The sequence below is a fragment of the Mus musculus genome, chromosome 18 (assembly GCF_000001635.26).
Source record: "Mus musculus strain C57BL/6J chromosome 18, GRCm38.p6 C57BL/6J".
Lineage (NCBI taxonomy): Eukaryota > Metazoa > Chordata > Mammalia > Rodentia > Muridae > Mus > Mus musculus.
The window spans coordinates 32,659,580-32,679,520 of record NC_000084.6 but is presented as its reverse complement, the minus strand read 5'-3'; the positions used below and the strand labels follow the sequence as shown (position 1 = coordinate 32,679,520).

The 19,941-nt window shown below is 40.6% G+C and overlaps 1 long non-coding RNA gene across 1 annotated transcript in view; it reads left to right on the top strand.

Annotated features, from left to right (window-relative positions):
• The window catches only part of 4930455D15Rik (RIKEN cDNA 4930455D15 gene), a 173,646-nt gene extending 157,767 nt beyond the window's left edge, over positions 1-15,879 (top strand). The window contains exon 5 of the long non-coding RNA NR_045381.1: positions 15,717-15,879. This is a non-coding gene — a long non-coding RNA (RIKEN cDNA 4930455D15 gene). The remainder of the gene's footprint in view (positions 1-15,716) is intronic.
• The last annotated feature ends 4,062 nt before the right edge of the window (positions 15,880-19,941 follow it).

Genomic DNA, 19,941 nt, shown 5'->3' with positions numbered 1-19,941 from the left:
CTATGTAACCAGGAGACAACACAAATTAATAGATTCTTCTGCTTAAATTAGCTTACCTCAAACAGGATATACAATAGGGCCATTGCTGAATTCTCCCCTGTGTAACACATTCTGAAAAGGTATATGAAGTTAAGTATGTGCAGTACTCTCTTTAATCTTAGACAAAAGGCATTAAGTGAGCTGGATGTGATGGTATACACCTTTAGTCCCAGCACTCAGGAGACAGAGGCTGGAGGATCTTTATGAGTTTTAGGGCAGCCTGATATACATAATGAGTTCCAGGACAGCAAAGGCTACATAGTAAGACCCTGGATTTAAAAAAAATGTTTTAAATAATGCATTAAGTATTCCCTGTCAGATGACTTGTTTTCATGGTACCAGAAGGCACAAAGCCAATTTCCAACTGAGGGCAGCAATCAACAGTCCTACACAGCTATGAACCCCAACGATGACTGTCACAATAATGGCAATGCTAACAGTGCAGTAATCAACACACAGTCCTTCATGATAACCTGCAACTCCCTAACTGGACTTAAGACCCACCAGACAAGAGGGAAGCCATGCTTTGTACTGGAAGGAAACACAGTAAACTACTCAGGGCTGGTAAAGTCACGGCTCATGGAGAACCCACAATTACCACTTTACTAGGTAAACATAACCCCTAACTACAGTTTAAATATTTGCCTTTTTATTCACAGATAAGTCTAGTTCTCACCAGAGATCTTTACAGAAAGCCATAAGCAATCAAAATGCAAACTGGATTCCAGCCCTAAATGACACACCTACATAACCCTTTCCTACCTAAGGTATTGAGAAAGAGGAGATAGGTAAACTGATTGTTCTGAGCTGGAGGATTGGGGAGTTTGCTGTGAGTTTGCACCTCCTGATGTGTCGGAAGACTACACTCATAATAAAGTTTCACTGACATGACTACCAAAACATGAGCTGACAAGGCTACCAATAATAGCCGTGCCAAAGAGAACATGGGAAAGCTGTGAGTCCTTAACCCTGCAAACAGAAGTACATGCAACTGAGAAATGCTGGGAATCAGGGAATTAAGTCTTCTCCAGGGATTAGCATACCAGTTGGTTAGTCCTGAAAATATATGTTTTCATAGAAGTAGCATTATACAGACTGAGCATATTATATTTAGAAATATATATGTGGATACATGCTTGTATGTAACAACAATTAATAAAAAAGGACATGACTTTGAAAGAGAAAAAGGAAGTCTATAAAAGGAAGGTTAGGAGGGAGGAAATGGAAGGGAGAAATAGTTCGACTATGTGATAATTGAAAAAGAAAAGAAAAATATTAAGTGCCATATGGTTTTAAAATAATAGCTATAAGTAGTTTGCACAAAGACAAGATGACAGAAAGTGTTTTTTCTTTTTTTTCTTATACTTTATTTATTTATTCTTCTTCCCTATGTTACATCCTGAGCATAATTATTCCTCCCTCATTCCCTCCCAGTCTCTTCCTCTACTTCCATGCTCTCCCAGATCCCTTCAGAAAAGGGCAAGCATAGCATATATTTAGAGAGCCTAGGTTAGACCCATGCAGGTTCCATGACTGTTACTTCTGTCTCTGTGAGCACCTATGAGCTCAGGTTAATTGATTCTGTGGGGTTTGTGTGGTGTCCTTGACTCCTCAGGATCCCACAATCCTCCCTCCCCCTTCTGCAGGATTCCCAGAGTTCCACTTAACATTTGCCTGTGGGTTTCTGGTGATGTAACCTTTTTTGATCAGACACATTCTTCAAGAGCTTATAGTTTGTTTTATAGTTGAATATTTTATCCCATGAGCATACTATTCTTAATTTCCTGATTCACATAACATGAAAATTTTCCAGCCTCCCACTTTTGATTATGACTATCTAAATTCACAACTTAATGTAACAACCATTTACTCACGCCACAAATTCCTACCAAGTACCAGCAAATAAGCCAGGCATATTTTAGATTTTAGGACCAAAACCAAGAATGAAAGGCATTGCTGTTCTTTGAAAGAGCTCCAAGCTTTGAAAGCTACAAGTATAAACACATGTAGCACACCATGTCTTCTCTGAAGCCATGTGTGGGGGTGGAGAAGGAAACAATGAGTTACTACAGAAAAGCACTGAAAGATTCCAGAAGTAAAAAAATTGATGATTTGCCAAGACTGTGTGTGTTAGTGTTTCCAGGAAGAGTGTGGGGAAGCTTACAGGAGGACCAGCAGATTATGAGTTTGGGGGATGGAAGAAGAGGTGGGGTGGTTAAAGTGTGAGTGTGTGAGTTGAACAGCTCTGTTTAGAAGGGTACACTAGGGTCATCTACAAGTCATATAAAAGAGTTTGAGGAGCTTTCTGGTGGCTAACTGCCATAATCTCTCAAGAGGCATGATCATGTTAAGATATTAATCATGGGAGAAACACGATCAGATTTTGATTTTCAAAACTACATCTGGAGAGCATGTGAAAAGGAGTTCACACATTTGAGACACTTGCCTGAGGGAAAACAGATAGAAGGCTGTTTGGGTTGTTTAGGTTAGCGTTGACAGGAGCTGAGTCAAGGCAGTGGGAGCAGAGGACAGATGAGGGGCAAGGACGTGGGTTTTGTGAGTCAACATCTTAGACTCAAATTTACTTGTGTGTACATTTGTATGTTGCTGTGCCAGGATTTGATATATAGGGTCCTGGAGCCTGGAATTGAAAGGCCCACTTTCCATTTCCCTTACACTGCTGTTTGGAACAATTTCAATAACATATATTTGAAATGAGGTATGTAACCTAAAGGTTAATTCTATTTTAAGGTTGCAGAGAAGAGTTTAAATCCTAAATAAAGTGTCATTGCTGAAACTCTGAGAGCTTCTGGAGAAATATACACAGATGTATCCCATGCGATAATGCAGCCTGGCTCTCTGCAACTCAAGCATCTCTTGGTGACTCCAGGAGTGCCCCCCAGTTGGAAAGCCCTCACCAATAAGATTCATGCAAAATTTGCCTTTTTGGTAATGTCTTGAGTTGCTTGTATTCTTGTATTCTAAGTATTCTTGTATGTAAAGATAAGTAAATCATAGTTCTGACAACATTACATTTTTCAAGAATTTGATAAAAACACATAAATAAAAATGTTGTTTGTTTTGTAATAAGAGCATTTAACATGAGATCTACCCTCAATAGAATTTTAAGCATGAAAACCATCTCTTTTTTGGAGATGTTTTTATTTTGTTGCTATGAGCAAATACCTGACACAAAGCAACTTAAACAAAGAGAGGGCTCATTGTGTTACAGTTTAAGGGTAAAGATCTTCTATTTTATTGCTACATGAGACTTTGAGTCACTGTAGAGGAAGCATTAGTAGGATCAATAAATATTTTTAAAAAGCTAAATGTGACAGCGGCTTGTTTTAGAACAACCTACATTCACAGTAACTAAACCAGTTCCTCTAGACCTAATATACTATCTCAAGATGAAAACCAGTCCTTCTCAAGCATGGTGAATGCATGACCTAGTCACCTCCCTTCAAGATCCCATTACTATTAAAGGAATGCATCAGAGTTCAGAGGGTACCTGCTGAGACTTCCAGATGGTTGTGTTCCAGAACAGAGTTGGAGTAGAGACACACGGATAGGATAGAAATAGAGACAGTTAATTAAGAAAAAGAAAATTATTTCTAAAGGTGGAAGCAGGCCAGAAAGTTGGGATAGAATAAGGACTCAAATGTTCCAGTCTCTGATGCACTTCAAAGTTTTCTAGGTCATTTACAGAGCACACATATCTTCCAGTGTTGGGAAATTGCAAGGTTTTTTGCATATGTTCACTTTGTATGTATGTAGTCTGAAGTATGTATGTAAGGGAGGTGTCCAATCTTTTTCTGGCCTTGGTTTCTTTCATGAGCATATCTTGACCCCTTTTCTCTCCACCTTAATTCCCTGACATACTATCTCAATACTATCACCTAGGGAGGGGAAACCTTAGAAGGAGGTTTTGTGGGACAAAACATATTCAAACTGTAGTCCACCCATTGAGCAATTATTCCTCTGTATCTACAGTCCCAGTGATTATTCTTTTACTCTCTGATTCTAAAAGATCAATTATCTTAGGTCAGACATGTAAGTGAGTTTGTAGGTTGTTTGGTTTGTGTGTGTTGTCTCTGTAATAAATTTAAATAATGAAAATTGGCTCCTGTCACCCAGCATAGCATCCTCCACATCCATCCACACTGTTAAAAGTGAGAGAGGGTTTTTTTTCTCTTTAAGGATGAATAAGATTCTGAAATCTGAAAGGCTTTAAATTCTGACTTTGTGAGTTCTAATCGGACATCACAAATAGAAACTTCCAACACCTAGCCTCATATGATGGGTCACAATAGAAAGATTCTATAAAACTAAGGGGCTAGAGAGATAGTAAATTGTTTGCCTCACAAGCATCAGGACTTGAGTTCGAGCCCTGTCTCCCATTGTAAAACTCTGGACCTGGTGGTGCTAGTGTGTACCCCAGTATTCAGAGAAGGGGAGGCAGACAGATCTTTGAAGCTTATTGGACTAATTGACCTTGCCAAATCAATTAGCTTCAGGTTCAGTAAGATGCTCTGCCTCAAAAACTGAAGTAGAATGTTAGTGAGGAAGCCATTCCATGGAGACCTCTTACTGCCTCATGCACATGTGTATGAATATGCACACACAACTCCACATACACACACAACTACCTTGTGGCTATGTGTAGAGGGGATACTAGAAACAAATAAATTCTGTGTTTAGACACAGGTCCTGTCTCTGAAATATCTCATGTTTATGTACATATTTCATTTCTACCCCTTCAACAAAGTTGAGATCTGAAACAGTATTTTCAAGCACTTCCACTAAGGGACACAGAACTGCATATGTGAAACACCAAGACAAGTACATGGCATAGAGTAAGTCGTAGTAAAAATGTTAACCTTCTGATAGATGCCCTAGTGTAGGGGAATCAAGGGCGGGGAGGTAGGAGTGGGTGGATGGGTGGAGGAACACTCTAGTAGAAGTAGGGGGAGGGAGTTTCCTCTCCCTATGTGATAGGGTGTTTCCAGGAGGGAGGGAAACAGGGAAAGGGGATAACATTTGAAATGCAAATAAAGAAAATATCCAAAAGAATGTTAGCCTTCTATACTGCTATGATTACTTCAGAAAGAGCTTTTATATCAAGCAGAATTTGTCTTTATTCTTGTCTGAATAACAACACTGTAGTACTTTTTCTCTGATCTTCTCAATCATGAATGAGAAAGTCACTTTTCTGTCTGTACTCAACAGACAAAGCGGGTCTGCCTGTCCATGACTCTCTCAGACCAACTTTCTCCTCACCATTGTCCCAGGCTCTGATTAAGTTCTTACCACTCTCCATAGAGAAGAATACAGTAAACCTACTGTTAAGAAGTTGTTTTTCTTAACTCCTCCTTTCTTTTATAATTGTTCTCTGCACTAGAACAACAGTGGTGGTGAAAAATTGTGATAGTGTTGGTGGTAGTGGTGATGGTGGTGCTGATGAGGACAGTTGTCATGGTGATGATAATGATGCCAGCTGCAATTTTGATCATTGTATCTTTTAAATGTATCAGGTGAAGAATCAGATGGACTTACTTATAGCTGTAAACAACTTTAGTTTCATAGCCCAAGGAGCCTCTCCAAAACACAAAGCTAGGACCCTGCAGCCTCAGGATCCCAACCCTGTGGACCTGCACTTCGAATCTCTGCCACCTGTGGGTCTCTTGACTAGCCTAGTGTGTTTCCTGATTTACTAGCAGGCAAAGTGGTTTTTGCACAAGACTTAAAAAAATCCTTCATCAGTTCAAGCAGGGATTCCGCCCAGCTTTCGGTCTTAATCATAGCTGAATCACACACCCTATGCACTTTATTCTTCAGCAAGAATAAAACTCATGAACACTTCACAATGTTCTACAGCTTATATTTGCAAAAGATTTTTCCTATTGTTTTTTCAATTTCATTAATTCTTTGATAATCTCATAAAAGCATATCTTGATCATATTCACTCTTTCCCCTCAAATGTTTCTCAGATCTTCTCCCATGCCTTATCTAACTTTGTGTCCTTCACAAAGGATCAAAATGTGCTTTTAAAATATTCTTGTATATGTGCTAAACTTGAAAGGGACTACGCCCTTAGAGAAAACAGAATTATCCTTCTTCTAGAAGCTAAAGAAAATCAATAACTCCGTTGCTGTGAGTGGGATCTCAGGCCCAACTCTCTGCTAAGATTATATCTGGCTTGGTCTCACACAGATCTTCTGTATACTGTCCCTGTCCCTGTGGACACTGTGAGTGAGTTCATGTGTACAGCTGCCCTGCTGGGTCCAGAAAATACTGTTTCCTTGTATGTATCCACCACCTCTTGTTCTTACACTTTTTTCATTGAAATGGAGATCTTTTGCAATGATTCCTGAGTCTCGGGAAGAGGGAGTGTGGTGTATCTGTTCCATTGAGGGCTGAGCATTAAGCATTCTCTTATTTTCTGCTCCTGAGCCAATTGTGTGTGTGTGTGTGAATAAATAAGACTAAAGAACTTTTTTAAAGGCCATACGGAAACCTACTACTGCAGAAGCTTCCATATATATGGTTTCAAAAGAAGTGGAATCCCTCCCATAATAGGACAATAATGCCCCTATTAGATGCCAGCAGTTAACAAATAAAAATCCCAGTACCAGGAATAGATAGCTTCTTGGAGGATATTGGCCAGTAAGATACTAAAGACCCCCAAACATTACAGTCTGTTGCCAATGTTCTTAGGCTACAATGGTAATAAGACCCTATTGCTGAAGACACTGCATCCTTGAGTCATAGAACATGAAAAAATTAAACTGGTATTGACTTCGCAATCCCTACTGATTAGCTTTCATAGTTATGGAAGGTGTTAGAGAAGAAAAGTAACCCTGAGTCCTACCCAGTTGTGAACATTGAGAGCTACAATAATGACTGGCCTGGCAAGACACACCCACTGGTGCAATAGTGTCAAGAACATCTTGGGAATAACCAACCACTCTCTGATTGGATTTAAACTTTCCTCCACAAGATGAAACTCATTACCTGGCACCATTATTGGGCCAAGAACCTATGACTAGATGGAGCAAAGGCCTTAAGGGACCTACTAGCATTATTTTGCTAAATATACATAGCATTGAAACAACTCCAATTGACTTATTAGACACATAGATTAATGCATCTCTCAAGCCATATCACAGAAGCTTCTCTTTTAGTAGAGAATAATCAGCACATTGATTTTATTGCTATTTTACGGCCGATAATATAAAAAATAAAAATAAAATTCTATTGTAAGGATAGAATCAACCTCTAGGTGGAGACATCTCCTCCCTTAAGGAATAATGCAGTGGAGCCCATGGGAGACCAGGCTAGGAGTCACCCTTGGGAAGACAGGTCCACTTTAAGATGCTTTCCCTTCCCAGAATTTCTCTTCTCTAGGGTAGTCCTTATGAGCCACCATGAGGACAGGCTGGGTCAGCCCATCTTTCAGAGGCTCAACTCAGAAAAGTCTAACGGCTTCTTTTTCTCCTCTTCTGACCTCTTTCAGGTGCTGGCCAGAGCATAGTGTGCCTTAGAACTCCCTAACTTAGACTCCTAACTGGGCTTCCTTCCTCTTACTAAAGCCCTCTTCCCTACATGGCTGCCCACTGCTGGGTGCCTGACCCTCATGCTGGCTTATCTCCACAGCTTTTGTTTTTTCTCTTCTCCATTCTCTCCCTCCTTTCTAGGCAGCTACAAGATGTCCAGCTTACTTGCCCTGGGGTTTTTAGTTTAAATGCTAAGAAATTTTCCTCAAGCTTCAGTTTTGCTTTATTTTTAGTCCTTTAGCTTCTGTGTGGGCTCATTCTTGATTTTGTTTATTAAGGGGAATAAGAGGGTCCAAGAAAGGATCCCATTTTCTCAGGCATTATGTAATGACTGTGCTGTGACTCCCCAAGATTCCATAACAAACCATACCTATCTTTTAATTATTCAATTGGTAGAGAAAAAGAGCCTCCCCTGATCCCCTCAATGGTATCACTATCATTTGGAGCAATGTAGATGAAACTAAAAAAAAAAGGTCCTGTTTTATGAATGAACAAAGCCAGACACCGAAAACTAAGCTTTCATATGGAGGAGATAAACAACTTGAATTCTCATAGAAGCTAGATATAGAAAGGGTTCAAGGAACCTTGGCAGAGTAAATTGAGAGAATAACAAAAAGAGGGCACAAAACCAATTGGGAGTCCACACAGGAGAGGTCACGGGCCACAGAAGCAACAGAGCTTCTTGGACAGAGTCCCTTCAGGCCTTCATCCTCAACAAGGAGGCAGAAGTGAGACCCAAACCTCTGCACACCTTCCCTGCCAGAGGAGAGTCAGCATCCAGGGAGGGCTATGATCCCGGGATGCAGATGAGAGCACAATCTTATATCCCAGGTCTCTCAGAGACCAGTCTGCCCAGGAGAGCACACTGGCCTCAGAAACAACAGAGCTTCTTGGACAGGGTTCCTTTGGGCCTTCATTCTCAGCCTGGAGGCAGAGCAGAGCTTCAGACCTCTGTGCACCTTCCCTGCAAGAGGAGAGCTTGCCTGCAGAGAAGGATCTGACCAGTGGAACTCAAGACTCCCAGGAGTGCAGACAGAGGCTAACAGAATCACAGGAGGAACAAGCTCCAGCCAGAGACATATATATATAATAATATATAATATATAATATATAATATATAATATATAATATATAATATATAATACCAGAGATTACCAGATGGCAAAATGTAAACATAAGAATCGTATTAATGGAAACCAAGACCCCTCAGCATAATGAGAACTCAGTACTCCCACCACAGTGAGTCCTGGATACTCCAACACACCCAAAAAGCAAGATTCAGATTTAAAATCATATCTCATGATGCTGGTAGAGGATTTAAAGAAGGGCATGAATAATTCACTTAAAGAAATACAGGAGAACATTGCTAAACAGGTAGAAGTCTTAAAGAGGAAGCACAAAAATCCCTTAAAGAATTACAGGAAAACACAAGCAAACAGGTGATGGAATTGAACAAAATCATCCAAGATGTAAAAATGGAAGAAAAAACAATAAAGAAAACCCAAAGGCAGACAACTCTGGAAATAGAAATCCAAGGAAAGAAATCAGGAACCATAGATGTGAGCATCAGCAACAGAATACTAGAGATGGAAGAGAGACTCTCAGGTGAAAAGATTCTATAGAAAACAGTGACACTACAATCAAAGAAAATATAAAATGCAAAAAGATCCTAACTCAAAACATCCAGGAAATCCAGGACACAATGAGAAGACCAAACCTAAGGATAATAGGTATAGATGAGAATGAAGATTTTTGACTAAAAGGGCCAGTAAATATTGTCAACAAAATTATAGAAGAAAACTCCCCTAACCTAAAGAAAGAGATGCCCATGAACATACAAGAAGCCTACAGAACTCCAAATAGACTGGACCAGAAAAGAAATTCCTCCCAACACATAATAATCACAATATTAAATGCACTAAGTAAAGACAGAATATTAAAAGCAGTAAGGGAAAAAGGTCAAGTAACATATAAAGGCAGACCTATCTGAATTACACCAGACTTCCCACCAGAAACTATGAAAGTCAGAAGATCCTGGACAGAGGTCATACAAACCCTAAGAGAACACAGATGTCAGCCCAGGATACTATACCCAGCAAAACTCTCAATTACCATAGATGGAGAAACCAAGGTATTCCATGATAAAACCAAATTCACACAATGTCTTTCCACGAATCCAGCCCTTCAAAGGATAATGAAGGGAAAACTCCAACACAAGGAGGGAAACTAAGCTTTAGAAAAAGCAAGAAAGTAATCCTTCAACAAACCTAAAAGAAGATAGCCACAAGAACAGAATCCCAACTCTAACAACAAAAATAACAGGAAGCAATAATTACTTTTCCTTAATATCTCTTAAACCAATGGACTCAATTCCCCAATAAAAAGACATAGTCTAACAGACTGGCTACATAAACAGGACCCAACGTTTTGTGGCATAGAGGAAACACACCTCACTGACAAAGACAGAAACTACCTCAGAGTAAAAGGCTGAAAAACAATTTTCCAAGCAAATGGTCTGAAAAAACAAGCTGGAGTAGCCATTCTAACATTGAATAAAATCAACTTCCAACCCAAAGTTATCAAAAAAGATAAGGAGGGACACTTCATATTTACCAAAGGTAAAAGTTACCAAGATGAACTCTAAATTCTGAATATCTATGCTTTAAATGCAAGGGCATCCACATTCATTAAAGAAACTATAGTAAAGCTCAAAGCAAACATTGCACCTCACACAATAATGGTGGGAGACTTCAACACCGCACTCTCATCATGGACAGATCCTAGAAACAGAAACTAAACAGAGGCATATTGAAACTAACAGAAGTTATGAAACAACTGGATTTAACAGATATCTACAAAACATTTTATCCTAAAACAAAAGGATATACCTTCTTCTCAGCACCTCATGGTACTTTCTCCAAAACTGACCATATAATTGGTTACAAAACAGGCCTCAACAGATACTGAGGTGATAGATGCCCTTATTTCTCCATTGTAAATGCATCTGTCCTAGTTAGGGTTTCTACGGTGACCAAACACTATGACCAAACAACTCAGGGAGAAACAGGTTTTAGTTCATCTTTCACTTCCAGGTCACAGTCCACCATAAAAGGAAGTCGGGGCAAAAGCTCAAGCAGGACAGGAACCTGGAGCAGGAGCAGATGCAGAGGCCATGGAGGAGGGCTGCTTAGTGGCTTGCTCCCCACAGCTTGCTCAGCCTGCTTTCTTATAGCACCCAGGACCACCAGCCAGGGGTGGCACCACCTACACAGCGAGCTGGACCCTCACAAATCCATCATTAATCAAGAAAATGCACCACAAGCCAATCTTGTGGGGGAGAATTTTCTCAGCCGAGGTTTCCTCTTTCAGAATGGTTCTACTCAAAGTCAAATAAACATATAAAATAGCATATTGTATTTATAAATATACAATCATCATTTGTCAATTTAAGATAAATAAAAGAAAATTTAGCAGAGGGTCTGTGGATAAATGCCGTGCAAAACATGAAAACCTGAGTTCAAATTCTCAGCACCTATGAAAAAGCTGGGACACAGCTGTAATTTCCTAACACTAGCATTTAGGAAGGGAATGGAAACAGATGGATTTCTGGAGCTTGCTAACCAGCAAGTATAGCAAAAACAGCACCAGCAAGCTTACAGCCCAGTAACAGAGCCTCTCTCAAAGCAACAATGAGCATAGTGACAAAGGAAGACATCCATGTCCTCCTCTGACTTTTGAATGTATGTACTCGTATGTATACACCTGTACACTCTGGTGCATGAATCATACATGCAATGTTAATATTAAATATTATTGTTAATATTAAAAGAATCATTGTATGGATTGCTTTGGATAACTTCACCTTTTTAAAAGCTGAGTATGCAGCCACACAGGCAAGGTATGTAGAAGTGACACGGAGAACTGATTCAAAAGATAGAAGGCTATGGTGTCTTAGTCAGGATTTCTATTCCTGCACAACATCATGACCAAGAAACAATTTGGGGAGGAAAGGGTTTATTCAGCTTACACTTCCCACGCTGCTTTTGATCACCAAAGGAAATCAGGACTGGAACTCAAACAGGTCAGGAAGCAGGAGCTGACGCAAAGGCCATGGAGGGATGTTACTTACTGGCTTGCTTCCCCTGGCTTGCTCAGCTTGCTTTCTTATAGAACCCAAGAGCTACCAGCCCAGGGATGGTACCACCTCCAAGGGGCCCTCCCCATTGATCACTAGTTGAGAAAATGCCTTACCAGCTGGATCTCATGGAGACATTTGCTTTTTTTTTTTCTTTTTAAACGTTTTTTTTAATTAGGTATTTTCTTCATTTACATTTCCAATGCTATCCCAAAAGCCCCCCATACTCTCCCCCACACTCCCCTACCCACCCATTCCCACTTCTTGGTCCTGGTGTTCCCCTGTACTGAGGCATATAGTTTGCAAGACCAATGGGCCTTCTTAACTGAAGCTCCTTTCTCTGTGATAACTCCAGCCTGTGTCAAATTGACACAAAACCAGTCAGTACACTGGGGAGGGTTGGTGTAAGTCTTTATGTCAGGAGGCACTGGCAGGAAGAGGTAAGGCTCTGTTACCTCTGTATACTACTGGCTGTGGTATAATGGGTAAGTACAGGGGTATTTGGAAACTCAGGAAGTAATTTCAGTGCCTTACATCATTAACAGTCATTAGTATTTTGACATGTAGATTCATTCCTTGGATGCTGAAGACCTTGTAAGAATGAACTTTAGGCTCTCATAGAGATACAGAGAATTAAAAATAATGGTTCACTGACTAGAACTTTGCAAACCTCTAGCTACTGGAGGGTACTTTATGGGGAAACAGAAAAACATCTGTTGGGAGGAGGGACACAAGTGGAGGAAGGCAGTATAACCATAGCCCAATGGTGTGAACTGGGATATTATAAAAACCAGTAATACATCAAAACTTTCTTGCTTGCTGGCAAGTCAACTGTGGGTGAGTTGGATATTTCCTTAGCATCAGATCATCACCTTTCTAGTTTATAAAATGAATATATAGGGTTGGTGAGATGCCTCAGTAAGTAAATGTTCTTGCCACCAAGTCTGAAGACCTACATTCCCACATGGGACCCTAGGACCCATATGATGGAGAGAACCAATTCCAGCAAGGTGTCCTCTGACCTGAACATATGGGCAGTGATGTACCTCCTCACCCTCTCAGATATACACATAATTAAATAAACACATGCAGCAACATGTCTGAATAAATATATACTAATGACAGCTTTCATGGCAGAACAGGGCAAGCAGCACCCACCTGTGTCCTCGTGAATATGGAAGAAAAATGTTAAACCATGACTTGAAAATGGGATGTGAGGTCCAAACAGACAAGGGAAGATCAAAATAAACAGCTGAGCATGAAAGACCAGATAAAATACAGAAACACTAGGCATTAGACCTAGAAAGTAAATGAAAGATGGTTTCCCAAAGCACTGGATCAGTAAACAAAAGGCAAAAGGGAAGTGCCCAGAAGCGAAGGACTCAAGAGGGATTTGGGAGCTGGGTATGAGTGCTTACTACACAAGTGTGATCTCATCACCTATGGGAAAGCTAGATGAGGTCTTTTGTGGCAGCACTGTGGGCGATGGGAAGCAGAGGACACCACAGTATTTAAGATACTTCTGGGCTGTGTGTGGTGACACATGCCCGTGATTCCTGCAATTGGAAAGTGGATGCAGAAAACCAGAAGATCCAAGTCATTCTCAGCTACACAGCAAGTTTGAAGCCAGTCTTAGCTACACAAGCCTCCCAAAATCTAAATAAGTAACCTAATAACTAAATAAATAGTCCTTCAGAAGTGCCACATGCAGTAGTGACATTCATTATTCTGGGGCATCTAACTCAGGTCTTCATGGTCACATGGCACGTATATGCCTGTGAGTGTGTGTGGTGTGTGTGTGTGTGTGTGTGTGTGTGTGTGTGTGTGTGTGTGTGAGTGTGTGAGTGTGTGTGTGTGTGTGAGAGAGAGAGAGAGAGAGAGAGAGAGAGAGAGAGAGAGAGAGAGAGAGACATAGGGATTGGTAGAAATATGGTAGTGGACAAATATTACTCAGTCTTAATGAGACATGCTGTCATTTGTAACATTATGAACAAACCTACAAACCATGTGTTTATGTGAAATAAGCTAAACTTGGCAGGGGGAAAAAGACTGTTGATCCCACTTCCACATACAGACTAAACAGTCAGATAATGCTGAGAACGGTGGTTACCAGGGACAGACAAAGCAAAATTAGAATTAGGTCAGGAGGCAGGCACTGGAGACATGACTCAGCAGTTAAGACTGACCTTCTAGAGGTCCTGAGTTCAATTCCCAGCAACCATGTGGTGGCTCACAACCATCTGTAATGGAATCTGGTGCCCTCTTTTGTTATGTCTAAAGACAGCAACAGTGTACTCATATACATTAAAAATATAATTCTTCTTCTAAAAAAATAATAAAAAAGAGGTCAAAGGATTCAAGTTTGCAATATGGTAGAACAAAGAAATTTGGGCCAGGGAGATAGTTCAGCTGGCAAAGGGCTTAAAGGACAGTCCTGACACCCTGCATTTAGTTCCTAGAGCCATGTAAAAAGCACACATGTGGTGGTGTGCCTCTAATCCCAGCACTCCCACAGTGAGATGTAAGGCAGAGACAAGAGAAGCAGCTTCAAGTTTGTGTACATAGTGCTATGGCAGAAATAACCAGAAAGACCCTGCCTCAAAACAAGTTAGGAAAGAACCAACTCCCACAAATTGTCCTCTGACCTCAGGCTGTGTATTTGGATGCCCACACTCATGCATGTGCACTCCATAAATAAATACAAATCCCTTGGAAAACTGAATATTTGTTGCATGGGGGTTTTGGTTAATAACATAATATATGCTAAACTATATTTGAGGAATACATTCTAACTGCTCATAGCATACTACAGAAGTCATCACAGAATGTTTGAGAGTCTGTAGGCTCTTGTTATAAGCTACAAAGACCAGCCCCTTCAGAAACTCCTTCTTATCAACAGAGAGGATAAGTTATTTGTGTTTCTCATACAACAAAGGGAAGGATTCTTCTGCCCTTTGGGAGATTTCAGGGCCTGTATCTGCATACTGAGTATCTAAAGCAACAGAGAAACAAGTAGAACTTACTCTGTATTTAATGTTGCCTGAGCTGACATATGGCAGCACAGTGGACAGCATCTTTCTCAGGCCACCACTTGACTGGTATCAAACCTGTACGATAGTTCAATTGGCTATACCCTTTACCCTGGCCCTCAAATCTCCTCTAATCTGATCTCAAGGTAACCAATACATGTCTACTCTGACTTTGTAGGAGACCCTGGGGGGAGTTCCAAATAAATTTAAGGCTAGAAAACAAACAGATACAGGATTTGAAGTGACTATATCCTGGTAGACAATAGACAAGAATGTAGAATAATCAACAAACATTTATGAATTATGCCAGGTAAGCCCTTAAATGCATTTCATTTCACTGGACACCATCAACCAAATGGCTTAAGAGAACAGAACTGCACAAACAGGAAAGGGAGGAGTCTGCATTATGATTGGTAGAGACATGCACTTTTATTCGATATAGAATATTTCCTGATGAGACCATTACAAAGGGTCTCCAAGGACTATGTTATCCAAGGAGCTGTCTAAACATTCAGGAATAAATGCCTGATTTTCTAATCTATGGAATAATGGCTGGAAAGAGGAAGTAGGTAATGACTGTACTCCTGATCTCCCTCAGTTCTAGGGTCGGAATTACATTTGGATGTTGAGAGAGCCCATGGTGAAACAGAAATACTGGGCATCTTAACACACTACTGCTGATGAATAACGCAGAACAGGAACATCAGACAATACTGACTGAATATGAAGAATGAAATGTTTTTTTGTTTTTAAAGAATGAAATTTATTGTAAAAGAGGGGGAATTGTGGGAAATGTAAAATAGCCAAAATGCACTGTCTTTTCTATCAAAGCATTAAATAAAGAAAACTCCATTAAGAAAAAAAAATACAAAGAAGATGTTTGACAGAAATTCAAATTCCTGCAGGGTCAGCATTTCTTGACATTAAAATATGTGCTTGTTTTTTTTTTCTCCCTAGAAAGTAGCTGTTCTGTATTAGGCAGCTGCAGAACAGCCTGACTCCAAACTCTGATCATTCAGAATGAGGCATGGAAAACTCTTTGTGTTAGGAATGATTCCAGTGAGACTCCTGCTTGGTGTGCTTTCTTGTTCATGTCATTAAACATGGCTCCTGCAGAGGTAAAACTTCTTCTTGCAGAAATGCATCTGATTGTGTGGTTATTGTCTTGAGACCCCTACTCCATTTCTTTCATCCTCACATGAGGGTTGTTTTTAAACAGAGGTCCAGAATAAAGGTTTACGTAGCTAAGCAGTCCTGTGATCCCACCTATCACTGACCCAGGACAGTCAATCTTGGCTCCAGTCTCTCTGGCAAAGTGATCTGACAAGTTGCCAGAACTATGAAATTTCCTTCCAGGTGATAAGTTCCTCACTCCAGCTGGCATAGTCTTCAGCTTTTCCCCTCTTCTAGCATGACATCCCTGGAAAACGACAATTTCTTAGAGTCCATTGACTCAGTAGTCAGATAGCTGGAGAAAGGGACACAGGGTCTCTTTAGGACGTCTGCATCCCTGCCATTGTACTTTATAGACGATGGCGGTAAGCTGTTGAAATGTCAGACACTCACCTTCCATGCTGCAAGCTCTGTTTTAGTTTATGAGAGTCTGTAATCATGTAATATAACTGGGAACAAACTCTAATAGACTTATGGCAGGAACTGCTGGGAACAGGGTGTAGAGTTGGATAAACTCATGGAGGACACTTTTCTCCACTTCTTTCTTTGAGCCAGGTCTGAGACTAACTCAGTTAGAGAAGATTTTCTTTACAACTTGAGATAAAAAAAATATGAACTTTATTCAATGTATAAAAGATGATGAGATTGGGATGGAAAGTTTAGTAGTGTGCTCTGCATAGTTAGGAACTGGGCAAATAAGACCAGAGACAGTGGCAAAGAGCAGGGAAAAGTGTGAGTGTGGGTTGGAAAATCCTCAGCTAGAGATGCATTCCCCACACCAGCATGAAGACCTGCCTGCGGTAAAGCCAATTTAGAGAGAATATGCCCATAATACTTCTTGATGTGCAGAGCCATAACACTATCTCCTGTGTTTTGGAAGGGGCCTCTGGGATCAATTCTTTATCAGCCTAGCTCATTATAAAGCAGGCCATCCACTCCCGCTACCACCTAGGACCATCCAGGATCATTCAAGGAATTAATTGAAAGCAAACTGCAAAGCTGGAGGGTGTGGTTCCATCCTGACATTTTCCCCTCTTTGGGCTGAAGATTGCCAATCTAATATCACGGTAATGCCTAACATAGCCATTTGTCTAGATTTATTGACTGGTCTTGGTTTACACAGGTCATTTGAAAGGTAAAGATCAGCTATACATCAGACCATTGGAGTAATCATTACTAACCACAGACTCTCTCCCCCTCCCAGTCCTCACTGCCTCCTGACTTTTATCCTCATCCATGCTATCTGAAACTACAAAGGAGAAAGTTAACCATGGCAGAATGCAAAACAGAAGCTGAGACCAAAACCCCCAGATTAGTGAGAGATAGTGCCAAGCTCAAGCTTTAGCCTTTGGGAAAAACACATTGCTCTGCCAAGCCAGCATAGACACAATCATGTCAAAAAACAGAGTATCTCCACTGCTCCTGTTGCTGCTGATTTACCCAGAAAATGACAGAGGCAATTAAATGCTGCTTTGAGCTGAGGATGCTTGAGGATGTCCTTCCTCAAGGGGATATGCTATCTGGCATGTCTACCTGAGAAGTTTCAAAAATACTTTCTCTACTCTCTCTGCCTGGGGCTATTTTTATGTTATCAATCTTCTGACTTCTTTTTTTAATTTAAAATTCCTCTGTATGTAATCACAAAGAAACGTTTTCTTAAGAGAAAATGTGTTGAAGATAGCTCCAACCCAAACAAGAGGTCTTCTTGATCTCTGCTGGCTTCATAAAATTAGAATGCCAATGTTGACCTCTAGGGACATAGGGAATCTTGCCAAAAGCAATCTACAGATTCAATGCAATCCCCATCAAAATTCCAACTCAATTCTTCATTGAGTTAGAAAGGGCAATTTGCAAATTCATCTCGAATAACAAAGACCTAGGATAGCAAAAACTATTCTCAACAATAAAAGAACCTGTGGTGGAATCACTATCCCTGATCTCAAACTATACTACAGAGCAATTGTGATAAAAACTGCATGGTACTGGTACAGCGACAGACAGGTAGATCAATAGAATAGAATTGAAGACCCAATAATGAACCCACACACCTATGGTCACTTGATCTTGGACAAAGGAGCTAAAACCATCCAGTGGAAAAAAGACAGCACTTTTAACAAATGGTGCTGGCTCAACTGGTGGTTACCATGTAGAAGAATGCAAATTAATCCATTCTTATCTCCTTGTACTAAGCTCAAGTCTAAGTGGATCAAGCAACTCCACATAAAACCAAACACATTAAAACTTATATAGGAGAAAGTGGGGAAAAGCCTCAAAGATACAGGCACAGAGGAAAAAATTCCTGAACAGAACACCAATGGATTGTGCTGTAAGATTGAGAATCAACATATGGGACCTCATAAAATTGCAAAGCTTCTGTAAGGCAAAAGTCACTGTCAATAAGACAAAACGACCACCAACAGATTTGGAAAGGATTTTTACCAATCCTAAATCTGATAGGGGACTAATATCCAATATATACAAAGAACTCAAGAAGCTGAACTCCAGAAAATCAAATAAGCCCATTAAAAAATGGGGTATAATATAGCTGTCTCTTGTGAGGCTATTCCAGTGCCTGGCAGATACAGAAGTGGATGCTCACAGTCATCTATTGGATGGAACACAGGGACCCCAATGGAGGAGCTAGAGAAAGTACCCAAGGAACTGAAGAGGGCTGCAACCCTATAGGTGGAACAACAATATGAACTAACCAGTACCCCCAGAGGTCATGTCTCTAGCTGCATATGTAGCAGAATATGTCCTAGTTGGCTGTCACTGGGAATAGAGGCCCCTTGATCTTGCAAACATTACTTGCCCCAGTACAGGCGGTAGGGCACAAGGGCCAAGAAGTGGGAGTGGGTGGGTAGGTGAGCAGGGCGGGAGGAGAGTATAGGGGACTTTCGGGATAGCATTTGAAATGTAAATGAAGAAAATATCTAATAAGAAATTTAAAAACATGGGGTACAGAGCTAAACAAAGAATACTCAACCGAGGAATACTGAATGGCTGAGAAGCACCTGAAAAAATGTTCAACATCCTTAATCATCATGAAAATGCAAATCAAAACAACCCTGAGATTCCACCTCACACCAGTCACAATGGCTAAAATAAAAAATTCAATTGACAGCAGATGCTGACAAGGATGTGGAGAAAGAGGAACACTCCTCCATTGCTGGTGGGATTGCAAGCTTGTACAACCACTCAGGAAATAAGTCTGGCGGTTCCTCAGAAAATTAGACATAGTACTACAGTAAGATCCAGCAATACCTCTCCTGGGCATATATCCAGAAGATGTTCCAACTGGTAATAAAAACACATGCTCCACTATGTTCATAGCAACCTTATTTATAATAGCCAGAAGCTGGAAAGAACCCAGATGTCCCTCAACAGAGGAATGGATACAGAAAATATCGTACATTTACACAATGGATTACTACTCAGCTATTAAAAACAACGAATTTATGAAATTCTTAAGCAAATGGATGGATCTGGAGGGTATCATCCTGAGTGAGGTAACCCAATCACAAAAGCACTCACATGATATGCACTCACTGATAAGTGGAAATTAGCACAGAAACTTAGAATGCCCAAGATACAATTTGCCTAACACATGAAACTCAAGAAGAAGGAAGACCAAAGTGTGGATACTTCATCATCCCTCCTTAGAATGGGGAACAAAATACCCATGTAAGGAGTTACAGAAAAAAGTTTGTAGCTGAGATGGAAGGATGGACCGTCCAGAGGCTGCCCCATCCAGGGATCTACCCCATAATCAACCACCAAACACAGACACTATTGCAGATGCCAGAAAGATTTTGCCAACAGGACCTTGATATAGCTGTCTCTTGTGAGGCTATTCCAGTGCCTGGCAGATACAGAAGTGGATGCTCACAGTCATCTATTGGCTGGAACACAGGGACCCCAATGGAGGAGCTAGAGAAAGTACCTAAGGAGCTGAAGGGGTCTGTAACCCTATAGGAGGAACAGCTATATGAAGTAAACGGTACCCCCT